Source organism: Delphinapterus leucas, chromosome 16 (assembly GCF_059928025.1).
Source record: "Delphinapterus leucas isolate spDelLeu-1000000601 "Yukka" chromosome 16, BTC_Dleu_Yukka2, whole genome shotgun sequence".
NCBI classification, from domain to species: domain Eukaryota; kingdom Metazoa; phylum Chordata; class Mammalia; order Artiodactyla; family Monodontidae; genus Delphinapterus; species Delphinapterus leucas.
The window spans coordinates 37685150-37701189 of record NC_143144.1 but is presented as its reverse complement, the minus strand read 5'-3'; positions in this window follow the sequence as shown (position 1 = coordinate 37701189).

Genomic DNA, 16040 nt, shown 5'->3' with positions numbered 1-16040 from the left:
ATCTTTCATCTCTTTGCTCTGAGGATCTTGTCTGTTTGGTTCACTGCTGTAGCTCTAGCACCTAGAAGAATAACTGACACACACTAGATTCTCAACAAACACCTATTCAGTCACACGGTTTGAACGTGAATTTGTTTTCTTTTGTATGCCTCTTTGTTACAAAAGTGTGGTTGTGTGAACAAATTCAGTATCAATTTAGGCCATTTTAGTAGAATCTACTTTATGCATCCAAGATTTATTTTTCTCTAAACTGCTTTGGCAATTTTGGGTCCTTTGCATTTCCACATAAATTCCTTAATCAACTTGTCAGTTTTTCACAAAAAGGCTGCTAGATTTTATGGGGACTGTATTGAATCCATAGATTGATTTGGGTAGAATCACCATATTCACAATTATTTAGCTCTCCTTTAAATTCTATCAGCAAAGTTTATAGTTTTCAGTGTACAACAAATTGTTCATTTTTTCCTATGGATTTTTATTCTTTATAATGCTGCTGTAAATAGGATTTTTTTTAAATTTAATATTCAAATTGTCCATTGTTAATATATAAATACACTTGTTTTTTATATATGAACCAATGATCTCCCTCATCTCTGTTTCTCCTTGAGTCATTTTTTTTAATATTTTGGTTTCTGCTCTGTTAGATTCTTTATTTTAAAAATTAATTAATAGGCATTAATTAATTAATTTTTGGCTGCACTGGGTCTTCGTTGCTGCACGTGGGCTTTTCTCTAGTTGGGGCGAGTGGGGGCTACTCCTCGTTGCGGTGCGCGGGCTTCTCATTGCCGTGGCTTCTCTGGTTGCGGAGCATGTGGTCTAGGTGCCTTGGGTCAGTTTTGATAATTTGTGTCAATTTTTATTTCATCTAAGTTGTCTAATTTGTTGATATGGTAATTTATAATGTTCCCTTTAAAAAACTTTAAAAGTTTGATTGGTGGTGATAGTTTTTCTTTCAGTCCTGATTTTTGATAATTTGTCTCCTCTCTCTTTTTAGTTTGGCCATTTAGGTAAAGGCTTATCCATTTTGTTTATATTTTCAAAGAAAGAACTTTTGGTTTTATGGATATTCTTCTTTGCTTTTCTGTATTTTATTTCATTGATTTACCATATAATATATTATTTCCTTTCTTCTGCTTTCTTTGTATTTACTTTTCTCCTATTTCTCTAGTTTCATAAGGCTGAAGTTTAGGTCAATAATTGGAGACCTTCCTTTTTTCTAATACAGGTGTTTAAAGCCATAAATGTCCCTTTAAGCACTGCTTTAGCTGTATCTCACTGATCCAGACATGTTGTATTTTCATTATCATTCAGTTAAATATATTTTCCGATTGTTCTCTTTTGTTTTGTTTGATCAATAGGATATGTAGAAGCGTGCTGTTTAATTTCCCTCCAGACTGGGCTTCCCTATAAACTAAACAGTGTTTTAGTGTTGATGAGCAGTGTTTTTTAAAATAACAATGAAGTCAAATTTATCAATTTCATTAGGTGTTATTACTTTCTGTAACCTAAGGATACTCATATATCACAAATAGATTCTCCTGTGTCTTCCATTAAAATATACTCAGTGTGAACTTTTACATTTAGATCTATGACCTAACTTAACTGGGTGCCTTTGGTCTATTTCATTGATCTATTTGTCAATTCTTATGTCAGAACTACATTGTCACAAATATTTTAACTTAGTGATACTCAGCTTTTCCACTTTTGACATTTTGGACTGGATAATTTTTCGTTGCTTTGGGCTGTCTTGTGCATTGTAGAATGCTTAGGTGCATCCTTGTGTTCTACACACAAAATGCTGATAGCACCCTCCTCCAAGTTGTGGCATTTCTTACAGTTTGGGGACAAAGGATTTTCTTAATTTTCCTTTATCTAAAAATGTATTTTTCACTCTCTCTTAAAGATATATAGAATTAAGGATACAGAATTCTGGATTGAGATTATTTTTCTCTCATTACTTTGAAGATGTGTTTTCACTGTCTTCTGAACTCTGTAGTTTTTGATAAGAAGGCAGTGATAATTCAAATCATTATACCTCTGAATGCTGTGTTTTTTCCCTTGTTGCCTTTAAGATTTTCTTTTTCTGTCTCTGTCTTTCTTTTTTGTTTTTGTTTCAGCACGCTAACTGATGTTCTTAGGAGTGTGTGTGCGCGCGCGCGTGTGTGTGTATGTGTGTGTGTGTTTTAAACCTGCTTGGAATTCAAAGAGCTTTTTAATTTGTGAATTTGTAATGTCATGTTTTGGTAATCCCACAGAAATGGTCTGGAATCCCCACCCACCAAAAAAATTGGTACAAATGTCAAAGCTGATAACACCAAACACACACACCAAGAAAGTATGTAAAGATTTATTACTCACATAATGAAGATTTACGGTGAGAGCGAGGTGGGTTTCCCAAGCAGGTCCAAAATGGACTGAGAGAGCAGAGAAAGGAGATTGGCTTAGGGTTTTTATGGTGGTTAGGAATTAGGACCAGGATGAGTGTTGCTGCCTGTAAGCCAGAGCTGAATGGTATGAACTTCCCACTGGTTCAAATTGAGGCTACATCTGGGCTTTCTTATTTGCTTTCCCAGATGTGAGGCAGAAAGAGAAAAGGAGGGGTGATGCTTAAAAGCAATCACGAATCAAACATCAAAAATGGAGTCAGAGGGCTTCCCTGGTGGCGCAGTGGTTGAGAGTCCACCTGCTGATGCAGGGGACATGGGTTCGTGCCCCGGTCCGGGAGGATCCCACATGCCACGGAGCGGCTGGGCCCGTGAGCCATGGCCGCTGAGCCTGCGCGTCCGGAGCCTGTGCTCTGCAACGGGAGAGGCCGCAGCGGTGAGAGGCCCGCGTACCAAAAAAAAAAAAAAAAAAAAGAAAAATGGAGTCAGACTCTTTATTACATGTGACCCAAATTGGAAGACATTTCAGAACCTAGATCTTCAGTTTTTTCCCCTCCAGTCACACACTCTCCCTCTCTCTTCTGAGTTTGATATCAACAAATTGATTTTTATCATTTTCTTTTCAATTATTTCTTTGTATTGGCTTCTTTCATTTAAAATAATGCTTTTGAGAGATATTCATGTGATTGCAAGTCATTAGTCCATTCCTTTTTATTATATGAATATGCCACAGTGTGTTTGTGCACCTACCACTTGAATGGAAATTTGAGTTATTTCCAGTTTGGGTTTTTAGAAAATTAATTAATTATTTTGGCTGCATTGGGTCTTTGTTGCTGTGCACAGGCTTTTCTCTAGTTGAGGCGAGCAGGGGCTACACTTCGTTGTGGTGCGTGGGCTTCTCTGCGGTGGCTTCTCTTGTTGCAGAGCATGGGCTCTAGGCGTGCAGACTTCAGTAGTTATGGCTCACGGGCTTCAGTAGCTGTGGCTCACGGGCTCTAGAGCACAGGCTCAGTAGTTGTGGTGCACGGGCTTAGTTGCTCCGCAGCATGTGGGATCTTCCTGGACCAGGGATCGAACCCCTGTCCCCTGCATTGGCAGGCAGATTCTTAACCACTGCACCACCAGGGAAGTCCCCAGCTTGGGGTTATTTTTGATAAAGCGTCTATAAACTTCTGCCTGCAAGCTTTTGTGTGGACACAAGTTTGCTTTTATTTTGGATAAATACCTGGAAGTAGAATTCCTGAGTCTACTATTATAAGTGCATATTTAACTTTATAAGAACTTCTCAACTTGTATTTCCATTAGCAGCATGTGAGAGTGCCAGTTACTCCAGGTATCACCAACATGTGGTATTGTGATTCCTTTTAAGTTCAGCATTTTTAGTGACCTTGTAGTAGCAGTGTCTCACCATGGTCATAATTTGAATATTCCTAACTTTTTTTCTGTTAATAGTATCTTGGGTCTAATTGAACTATATTATGTATTTGAGCTTAGTAAATTTAATTGACCATATGAAGGATATATAATACACAGGGGGCAAAGCACACTGGATATGGCACCAGATGACATGGGATTTGCATCCCAGTTCCACAATATCTTAACTGTGTTGCCTAGAGCAAAGTCAGCTTTTTTTGTTTCGCTTTGTTTATTTTTTATTTATTTATTTTCTCTTATTAGTCATCCATTTTATACACATCAGTGTATACATGTCAATCCCAATCTCCCAATTCATCATACCACCATGCCCACTCCCCTGCCGCTTTCCCCCCTTGGTGTCCATTCGTTTTTTTCTCTAGTTCTGCGTCTCAATTTCTGCTCTGCAAACCGGTTCATCTGTACCATATTCTAGGTTCCACATATATGTGTTAATGTACGATATTTGTTTTTATCTTTCTGACTTCCTTCACTCTTTATGACAGTCTCTAGATCCATCCACGGCTCTACAAATGACCCAATTTCATTCCTTTTTATGGCTGAGTAATATTCCATTGTATATATGTACCACATCTTCTTTATCCATTCGTCTGTCGATGGGCATTTAGGTTGCTTCCATGACCTGGCTATTGTAAATAGTGTTGCAATGAACATTGGGGTGCATGTGTCTTTGTGAATTATGGTTTTCTCTGGGTATATGCCCAGTAGTGGGATTGCGGGGTCATATGGTAATTCTACTGGTAGTTCTTTAAGGAACCTCCATACTGTTCTCCATAGTGGCTGTATCAATTTACATTCCCATCAACAGTGCAAGAGGGTTGCCTTTTCTCCATACCCTCTCCAGCATTTTTTGTTTCTAGATTTTCTGATGAAGCCCATTGTAACTGGTGTGAGGTCATACCTCACTGTAGTTTTGATTTGCATTTCTCTAATAATTATTGATGTTGAGCAGCTTTTCATGTGCTTCTTGGCCATCTGTATGTCTTCTTTGGAGAAATGTCTATTTAGGTCTTCTGCCCATTTTTGGATTGGGTTTTTTGTTTTGTTAATATTGAGCTGCATGAGATGTTTATATATTTTGGAGATTAATCCTTTGTCTGTTGATTCATTTGCAAATATTTTCTCCCATTCTGAGGGTTGTCTTTTCATCTTGTTTATGGTTTCCTTTGCTGTGCAAAAGCTTTTAACTTTCATTAGGTCTCTCTCATTTGTTTATTTTTGTTTTTATTACCATTACTCTAGGAGGTGGATCAAAAAAGATCTTCCTGTGATTTATGTCAAAGAGTGTTCTCCCTATGTTTTCCTCTAAGAGTTTTATAGTGCCCGGTCTTACATTTAGGTCTCTAATCCATTTTGAGTTTATTTTTGTGTATGGTGTTAGGGAGTGTTCTGATTTCATTCTTTTACATGTAGCTGTCCAGTTTTCCCAGTACCACTTACTGAAGAGACTATCTTTTCTCCACTGTATATATCCTTGCCTCCTTTGTCATAGATTAGCTGACCATAGGTGTGTGGGCTTATCTCTGGGCTTTCTATCCTGTTCCATTGATCTATATTTCTCTTTTTGTGCCAGTATCATATTGTCTTGATTACTGTAGCTTTGTAGTAGAGTGTGAAGTCAGGGAGTCTGATTCCTCCAGCTCTGTTTTTTTCCCTCAAGACTGCTTTGGCTCTTCAGGGTCTTTTGTGTCTCCATACAAATTTTAAGATTTTTTGCTCTAGTTCTGTAAAAAATGCCATTGGTAATTTGATAGGGATTGCATTGAATCTGTAGATTGCTTTTGGTAGTATAGCCATTTTCATAATATTGATTCTTTCAATCCAAGAACATGGTATATCTCTCCATCCGTTGGTATCATCTTTAATTTCTTTCATCAGTGTCTTATAGTTTTCCGCATACAGGTCTTTTGTCTCCCTAAGTAGGTTTATTCCTAGGTATTTTATTCTTTTTATTGCAGTGGTAAATGGGAGTGTTTCCTTAATTTCTCTTTCAGATTTTTCATCATTAGTGTGTAGAAATGCCAGACATTTCTGTGCATTAATTTAGTATCCTGCAACTTTACCAAATTCATTGTTAGCTCTAGTAGTTTTCTGGTAGCATCTTTAGGATTCTCTATGTATAGTATCATGTCATGTGCAAACAGTGACAGTTTTACTTCTTCTTTTCCAATTGGTATTACTTTTATTTCTTTTTCTTCTCTGATTGCCATGGCTAGGACTTCCAAAACTATGTTGAATAATAGTGGTGAGAGTGGGCAACCTTGTCTTGTTCCTGATCTTAGTGGAAATTCTTTCAGTTTTTCACCATTGAGAATGATGTTGGCTGTGGGTTTGTTGTATATGGCCCTTATTATGTTGATGTAAGTTTCCTCTGTGCCCACTTTCTGGAGAGTTTTTATCATAAATGGGTGTTGAATTTTGTAAAAAGCTCTTTTTGCATCTATTGAGATGATCATATGGTTTTTCTGCTTCAATTTGTTAATATGGTGTATCACATTGATTGATTTGTGTATATTGAAGAATCCTAGCTTCTCTGGGATAAATCCCACTTGATCATGGTGTATGATGCTTTTAATGTGTTGTTGGATTCTGTTTGCTAGTATTTTGTTGAGGATTTTTGCATCTATATTCATCAGTGATACTGGTCTGTATTTTCTTTTTCTGTAGTATCTTTGTCTGGTTTTGGTATCAGGGTAATAGTGATCTCAGAGAATGAGTTTGGGAGTGTTCCTTCCTCTGCAGTTTTTTGGAAGAGTTTGAGAAGAATGGGTCTTAACTCTTCTCTAAATCTTTGATAGAATTCACCTGTGAAGCCATCTGGTCCTGGACTTTTCTTTGTTGGAAGATTTTTAATCACAGTTTCAATTTCATTACATGTGATTGGTCTGTTCATATTTTCTGTTTCTTCCTCGTTCAGTCTTGGAAGCTTATACCTTTCTAAGAATTTGTCCATTTCTTCCAGGTTGTCCATTTTATTGGCATAGAGTTGCTTGTAGTAGTCAGTTAGGATGCTTTGTATTTCTGCGGTGTCTGTTGTAACTTCTCCTTTTTCTCTTTTTCTTGAAGAGTCTGGCAAACGGGTTTATCAATTTTGTTTATCTTCTCAAAAAACCAGCTTTTACTTTTATTGATTTTTGCTACTGTTTTCTATTTCATTTATTTCTGCTCTGATCTTTATGATTTCTTTCCTTCTGCTAACTTTGGGTTTTGTTTGTTCTTCTTTCTCTAATTCCTTTAGGTGTAAGGTAAGATTGTTTGAGATTTTTCTTGTTTCTTGAGGTAGGCTTGCATCGCTATAAACTTCACTCTTAGAACTGCTTTTGCTGCACCCCATAGGTTTTGGATCGTCGTGTTTTCATTGTTATTTGTCTCTAGGTATTTTTTTATTTCCTCTTTGATTTCTTCCGTGATCTCTTGGTTATTTAGTAACGAAGTCTTTAGCCTCCACGTGTTTGTGTTTTTTACAGTTTTTCCCCTGTAATTGACTTCTAATCTCATAGCATTGTGGTCAGAAAAGATGCTTGGTATGATTTCAATTTTGTTAAATTTACTGAGGCTTGATTTGTGACCCAAGATGTGATCTGAGAGAATGTTCCGTGCGCACTTGAGAAGAAAGTGTAATCTGCTGTGTTTGGATGGAATGTCCTATAAATATCAATTAAAGCTATCTGGTCTAGTGTGTCATTTAAAGCTTGTGTTTCCTTGTTAATTTTCTGTTTGGATGATCTGTCCATTAGCTTAAGTGAGGTGTTAAAGTCCCCCACTATTATTGTGTTACTGTCAATTTCCTCTTTTATAGCTGTTAGCAGTAGCCTTATGTATTGAGGTGCTCCTATGTTGGGTGCATATATATTTATAATTGTTATATCTTCCTCTTGGATTGATCTCTTGATCATTACGTAGTGTCCTTCCTTGTTTCTTGTAACATTCTTTATTTTAAATTCATTTTATCTACATGAGTATTGCTACTGCAGCTTTCTTTTGATTTCCATTTGCATGGAATATCTTTTTCCATCCCGTCACTTTCAGTCTGTATGTGTCCCTAGGTCTGAAGTGGGTCTCTTGTAGACAGCATATATATGGGTGTTGTTTTTCTATCCATTCAGCTAGCCTGTGTCTTTTGGTTGGAGCATTTAATCCATTCATGTTTAAGGTAATTATTGATATATATGTTCCTATTACCATTTTGTTAATTGTTTTTGGTTTGTTCTTGTAGGTCCTTTTGTTCTCTTGTGTTTCCCACTTAGAGAAGATCCTTTAGCATTTGTTGTAGAGCTGGTTTGGTGGTGCTGAATTCTCTTGGCTTTTGCGTGTTTGGAAAGTTTTTGATTTCTCCATCAAATCTGAATGAGATCCTTGCTGGGTAGAGTAATCTTGGTTGTAGGTTCTTCCCTTTCATCACTTTAAGTATATCATGCCACTCCCTTCTGGCTTGTAGAGTTTCTGTTGAGAAATCAGCTGTTAACCTTATGGGAGTTTCCTTGTATGTCATTTGTCATTTTTCCCTTTCTGCTTTCAATAATTTTTCTTTGTCTTTAATTTTTGTGAATTTAATTACTCTGTGTCTCTGTGTGTTTCTCCTTGGGTTTATCCTGTACGGGACTCTCTGCACTTTCTGGACTTGGGTGGCTATTTCCTTTCCCATGTTAGGGAAGTTTTCAACTATAATCTCTTCAAATATTTTTTAGGGTACTTTCTCTCTCTCTTCTCCTTCTGGGACCCCTATTATGCAAATGTTGCTGCATTTGATGTTGTCCCAGAGGTCTCTTAGGCTGTCTTCATTTCTTTTCATTCTTTTTTCTTTATTTTGTTCCACAGTATTGAATTCCACCATTCTGTCTTCCAGGTCACTTATCTGTTCTTCTGCCTCTGTTATTCTGCTATTGATTCCTTCTAGTGTGTTTTTAATATCAGTTATTGTATTGTTCATCTCTGTTTGTTCTTTAATTCTTCTAGGTCTTTGTTAAACATTTCTTGCATCTTCTCAATCTCTGCCTCCATTGTTTTTCCGAGGTCCTGGATCATCTTCACTATCATTATTCTGAATTCTTTTTCTGGAAGGTTGCCTATCTCCACTTCATTTAATTGTTTTTCTGGGGTTTTATCTTGTTCCTTCATCTGGTACGTAGCCCTCTGCCTTTTCATCTTGTCTATCTTTCTGTGAATGTGGTATTTGTTCCACAGGCTGCAGGATTGTTGTTGTCCTTGCTTCTGCTGCCTGCCCTCTGGTGGATGAGGCTCTTCCTAATGTTTAATGACACTGTTAATCACTTCTCTTGCTTATTTACTATTCATATATCTTCTTTGGGAAAATTTCTGTTAATATCTTTGGACTGATTTTTAAAATTCTTCTTTTTATATTTGCTTGTTTTATTTAGATTTAAATATTCTTTATATATTCTGGATAAAGATATTTGTGTTACTAATACCTTCTCTAATTTATCTGACTAGTAGTGGCTTGAGAGGCAAAGGAAATCCAGGTCACAAAATTTTCTCCCATGTTTTCTTCCAAAATGTATACAGGTGTAGTGTTTACACCTATATCTTAGTGACCTACATCAGGCAACGATTTCTTAGATAAGACACAAAAACATAAGCCTTAAAAAAAGGAAAAAAATACAATAGCCTTCTCTTTATAAATAATTTAAGGCAGCTGACAGTGGAGAAATATCTTTAAAGAACTGAAAAAAAAAACAAATAAACATCAACCTAGAATTCCATGCCCAATAAGGTAGTCTGCAGTGATGAAGGTACAATAAAGATTTTTGGGGGGCATAAAGAAGCTGAAAGAATTTATGAGCAGCAGACCTACACTATAAGAAATATTAAAGGAAGTCATTCTAACAGAAGGAAAAAATTATATAAGATGGAAATCAGATCTACATAACATAATGAGTACCACTGGAAATGGTCAAATATATGGATAAACATAAAACAATTTTCTTGTATAAAAATCTCTTTATAAGATAATTGACTATTTAAAGCAAAGCAGTGTGTTATGTAGTTTATAACATGTGTAGAAGTAGAATGTATGATGACAATAGCAGAAAAGCCAGCAGAGGGAAAATAGAAGTGGATTGCATAAGGTTCTTACACAACATGTGAAGAGCTATAATGTTACTTGCAGGTGGATTGTGCTAAGTTAAAGATGCATGTTGTAAACCCCAAAACAACCAGTAAAAACACAAAATAAATAGCTAATAAGCCAACTAAAGAAATGAAATAAAGTCATAAAATCTATTATGTCTGAACATTGGCATACACATACAAAACTCAGAAATGGAATTTTTACATGTTCAGAAATTTTCCAAATACATACGTTCAATGGTGTAGACCAAATGTGTTAAAATAACAAAGTGAAATATCTTCTTATTAGTGTGTAGGGACTGCTGATTGACTTCAAGAATTGTGGAAATATTCAATATAAAAGTCCAATTTCTGCAAAAACTAACCCCTATTTGGAATGAAAAATGATACTATGATTAACTATGCACAGCCGATGATGACATTTTCATTTAGATTCATGAATCTTTGTAAGCCATCTTTTTCAGACACTATAGCCATTAAACCAAGAATCAAAATGAACTAAACTTAGAACCAGACTTTGGAATTTCTATATCACCAAGAGTGAAATAAATATTATTCAAAAATAATGATGCATATTCAAACACATTGTCACTATTAAAACTTTATATTAATGAGAATATTTACTGTATGAAAACCTTTTTGCATATTTAATATGCAAAATATTAAAATGTAAACATTATTTCATCTTTACCATTGTTTTAATTTATAATTTTATACCATCTAATGTAATATCTATTTACAAATTTTACAATTACAATTTATTCTGTTACCTGTTATTTATTGTAATAATTATGTTTGCATATGATAGATATATATTATAAACTACATGTGAAATATAACATACATATTACTAATTGTAGGAGTTATTATGATGTAATATTAATTATTTGGAGAGTAAAACAAATAAGCATAATGAGGTTTCAATGAATGGCAGGTTCAGTTCTAAAAGCCCGGTCTTGTCTGTTCTGAGAGACAATGCAAATGGATGGAGAAGCAAAAACTTCCAGAAAGAGACTTGTATGGGTTGAGATCGTTTTAGCACTTTCTAACTATAAGAAAGTGCCTTTTCATGTCTTTAATTGAGAAAGTGCCTTTAATTCACATCTTTTAGCCTCATTTTCCCCTTTTATGAAAAGGAGCATGTATTAATATCTACCTCAATAAGTTGTTGAAAGGATTAATTAATTTTGTAAAATAATTAACGTTTGTAATTAGCATATGTAAATGAATTCAAATAGTGCATGAGACACATTAGTGTTAACAACTATGATTAGTGTTACTGCTACCATTAATTATTGCTAAAATTTATATAGCCTTTTTAATAAGTGCTAAGGCCTATTTTAACATATTTTACATATGTTAACTGTCTTAACCCTCATTAAAAAAAACAAGGTGGATATGCATGAGGTATTAGTCCGACTTTAGAGATGAACAAATTGGCATACACGGAATTAAATTTTATTATTATAGTGTGTGTGTTTTAAAGTAGCCTTCTGTTTGGAGAATAAGTCATTTTTTTTCATGGTAGATAAATAAGGCATTAGGTTAGTTAAGATAAGCTTGAAAAAAAGTGTCTTTTTTAAAGATTTTTTAAAAATTTATTTATGTATTTTTGGCTGCATTGTGTCTTTATTGCTGCACTCGGACTTTCTCTAGTTGGGGTGAGTGGGGGCTATTTTTCGTTTCAGTGCGTGGGCTTCTTATTGTGATGGCTTCTCTTGTTGTGGAACAGGGGCTTCAGGCGCGCGGGCTTCAGTAGTTGTAGCTCATGGGCTCAGTAGTTGTGGCTCGCAGTCTGTAGAGCGCAGGCTCAGTAGTTATGGCACATGGGCTTAGTTGCTCTGCGGCATGTGGGATCTTCCCTGACCAGGGATCGAATCCGTGTTCCCTGCATTGGCAGGTGGATTCTTAACCACTGCGCCACCAGGGAAGTACGAAAAAAATAGTTTTGCATGGATTGTCATAAGTTAGATTAGAATATGTTCTTTTTTTTTGCCTTAACATCGTATTTGACAATCAGAATCAAACTTGCTTCATAAAAACAAGTGAGCAAATTAGCTCTAATCTTTTAAATCTACTTTGAAATGGTTTGTGTAATATAGGAAATATTTGGTCTTTGATATCAAAAAATAAATCCAAAATAAGGTCAGCTGGTGTGTGTGTGTATTAACACAACTAATTATGGCATGATCTGAGAAACCTTTCTTTGATCTCAGTGATGGAAAAATATCACTCTATACATATAAGCAACATACAGATGAAGATATTCAAGACACCTTTGGGTATACTATGTGACTGATTATTTTGATTCCTATTAGCTGTTAATAATTAGTGTTTCTCTAGCCAAAGATTTATTGAAGGCATAGATCCACTGGGTCAATGGTCTATGACCTTCATTGTTAGAAACAAAGCAGCAAAAGCCTACATTCTCTTTTCAACTAGCATTTATTGCACACCTACTTTTGTGCCTAGCACTGTGATAAATATTAGGCAGCTAGCAATGGGAGGTATCAAAATTCTTGTCTTGAGCAATTCACAATAAGTGAGAGAGCATTGCAAGAAGATAATGACAATACACAGTTAAAGGTGTTAGAATAGCTAGAGATATGGGAATACAGTTATGGATTCAAGAAGGTCTCCATAAAGGAGACTGTATTTCAACTGCATTCTCAAGATAAATTTTTTTTTCCTCATATGAACTAGGCATTCAACACAGCAGGAGTTAGAAGAAGTCCGATTGTGAAAGAGTAGGGCATGCATAGAAACAGCTAGATCAGAGAAACTGGAGCTAGTTGTTGTTAGGTGAAGATGGACAAGCTGGGGTTTGTTCATAAATTGTTTAGCTTTTATCCTATAGAATACAGGAATCCAATTAAGGTAATTTCCATAATCAGATTGTTCTTTGGGTCCAAAAGATATGTTGAAGCCTGTCCTGTGCCAGGCACTACACAAGACCCTGGAGATACAGTAGTGAAGAAAGTAGAAATGTTTTCTGCCCTTGGGGTGCTTACAGGGTACTGAGCAGGTGCCCAGGTACTGTGGTCCTATGTCCTGACAATAGATGTTGAGGATCACTGAGATATTTTGGAGGTAGACTCAAGAGTATTTAGCAGACAAGTAAATGTTGCAAGTGAAGGAAAGGGAGGAATGGAAGATTTCTGGTTGGGAGGTGAATCGGATAGTGACATTACTGAGACTTACAGAAGAATCCGGGGTAGGAAGATGCCAGTTCAGTCTTTGACATGGGTGTGAAACTCTTTAGTATGACTGAACACACACTGAAGCTAATTAAAAAATACTCCTCAGTAAGGTGTCAGTTAAAATACCTTCTCAGAAAGAGCTTCTCTGACCACCTTAGCCAAAGAAGATGCTCTCTCTAACCACTTTCTACTCCATTACCCCAATTTATTTTCTTAACTCTTTTCCTATCTAGAATTATCTTATCTGCCTATTTGTTCATTTTCTGTTTTCCCGAACTAGAAGGTGAATTGCATGAGGGCAGAAAAATGGTCTGTTTTTATTCACCACTTTATCGTGGACATAAGAGAGAGCTCAGGTTAAATTGGAAATCACTGGTGTTTAAACTCCAGGTGAGTGTGAGAAGATACAAACAAATGAATCAATATGTGATTTCAGATTACTGTGCTTTTGAAACAGAAAGAAGGCCGATATGGTGGAAGTGTCGTGAATAGTGTCTTAATGGTATAGGATGAAGCTCAAAGAACAGAAAGGGACAGGTCATGAAGGGTCATGGCCAGGAGTATAGATTTTATTCCAAGTGTAAGTGATGCTTCACAAACATGGTTTCATCTTCAACGGCAAAGCTAGAGACCAGATATTCATCGTGCCTGGCTAGACTTCCCAGTGGTCCCTTAAAAACTCTCCCAGTGGGAATCACTAACACCACCTTTAAATTTAATGTGACTCAAAACCCACCCACTTGGGAACACTTTTCAGCAGAATTAATTCTGATTGTCCCTTGATCTCTCCCACTGCCTGTTTTACAAATCCGAGTTCCCTTCTTGAATGTCTACTTTCAACACTGCTTTGCTCCAGTCTGTCATATCCTCCTGATCTCCCCTTCACTCTCTGCTCTGTGATTATGGGTAAAATCTGTCATGGGTATCCTTCTCTCTTCCTCCATATATGGCTTGGGTCACAAAATGTAAATTAAAATATGATCCTTTTCAGTTATTTTCCTTTTCTAACCTTCACAGACAGTTGAGGAACGTGCCATATCTAGTATCTTGCTCAGGAGTCCTCTCCAAGGCATGACACTTCTACAGTTCTTCAAACTGCTGGGAACTAGCAAAAATAGGAAGCATGAAAAGGTAAACTGAGCTCTTCAACCCAGATTGATCCCTTGACCAAAAGCTAAATGTTATTTAAAATTTGTACAGGATTTCACAATTAAAGGTAACACTTGGCTGCAATTTCCCAACAGTCAGCATTCAATTTAGCGTATCTTGGCTTTTTGTTTACCCTATTTGGCTTCTTGTACAGTCTTCATATTTACTACATTTTTTAATTAAAGGAAACTTGCAGAATTTCAGTCCTGTGTATTCGGTTGTTCTTCATGGAGTTGTGCCTTTTGAGAGAAATCTTTTCATTTTAAGAGCTCCATTCTGAGAAACTCCTTAATGGAGTAGCACTTCCAGTAAGATCAAGAGTCAGCAGATGCAAGCGAATTGCAGCCAAACTCAGGCTTTCTTGTGGCTGGGTTACTCTGAACCATGCATTGTTCCTATTATTGTGTAGAATCTTTGCTAGAATGTTATGTTCATTGATTTCTCAAGGCAAGTGGTGGAGCTCAGTGAAATTCCTTTCTAAAAAGATAAGTGTACAACAGGAGAACTTGGATAATTTTACACTGCTTTCTTCTCCCTTCTGACTTCTACCTCCCTCTAAGGAAGAAGGATATGGAAAATAGAAAATATGGAATGGTGGATAAAAAATGGGATAACAGAAAAGAGGGAAAGGGGAAAAGTCTAATGGAGAGAAAGATAATGGGGAAGAGAGACATGAGAGGGAGAAGCTGAAGGAGGGAAGATACATAGGATATATTGTTGGTGGAGGGAGGGAGGATATAAGAAGGTAGGTTTATTCCTAGGTATTTTGTTCTTTTTGATGCAATGGTAAATGGGATCATTCCCTTAATTTCTCTTTCTGACAGTTCATTGTTAGTGTATGGAAATGCAACAGATTTCTGTATATTAAGTTTTTTTTCCTGCAACTTTACTGAATTCATTGATGAGCTCTGGTAGTTTTCTGGTGGCATCTTCAGGATTTTCAATGTATAGTATCATGTCATCTGCAAACAGTGACAGTTTTACTTCTTCCTTTCCAATGTGGATTCCTTTTTTTCTTTTCTGATTTCTGTGACTAGGACTTCCAAAACTAGGCTGAAGAAAAGTGGTGACAGTGGGCATCCTTATATTATTGTCCCTGATCTTAGAGGAAATGCTTTCAGCTTTTCATCATTGAGTATAATGTTAGCTGTGGGTTTGTCATATTTGGCCTTTATTATGTTGATGTATGTTCCCTCTATGCCCACTTTCTGGAGAGTTTTTATCAGAAATGGATGTTGAACTTTATCAAAATTTTCACTTTTGTGAAGGTGGGGTAAAGAGAAGTAGTAATGAGTGAACAAAATTATTAGAACTATATAATCATTATTTAACCATTGATATATTAATAAAACAAGGCAAGTTAATATTTGAGAGGGTAATATTTAACGTAATTTAAAAACATATATTCAAAATTAATGGGGATGTTGGAAGAGAAAATGGTATAAGGCAGGAAAAATAAGGAAAAGAAAATGAACAAATAACAACAGCAAATAGCAGACAGTTTAATAAACAGAAAATACAAATTAGAAAGGAAGAAATAAGACCACGTATGTTAGCGAGCACAATAAACACGAATGAATTGATATCCTCTGTCATGATGTTGATTGTCACAATATTACACATAAATACACATACACATGCACACTTTGATATTTTAAAGTAGTATGCTCAATGAAAGCTACCAAGGAAAAATTTGAAATTAAATACTCTAGCAAAGATACATCAAACCAGTGTAATACAATGAAAGTAGCCAAGGCTAAATGGAAAGCCAAACACATCATACAGG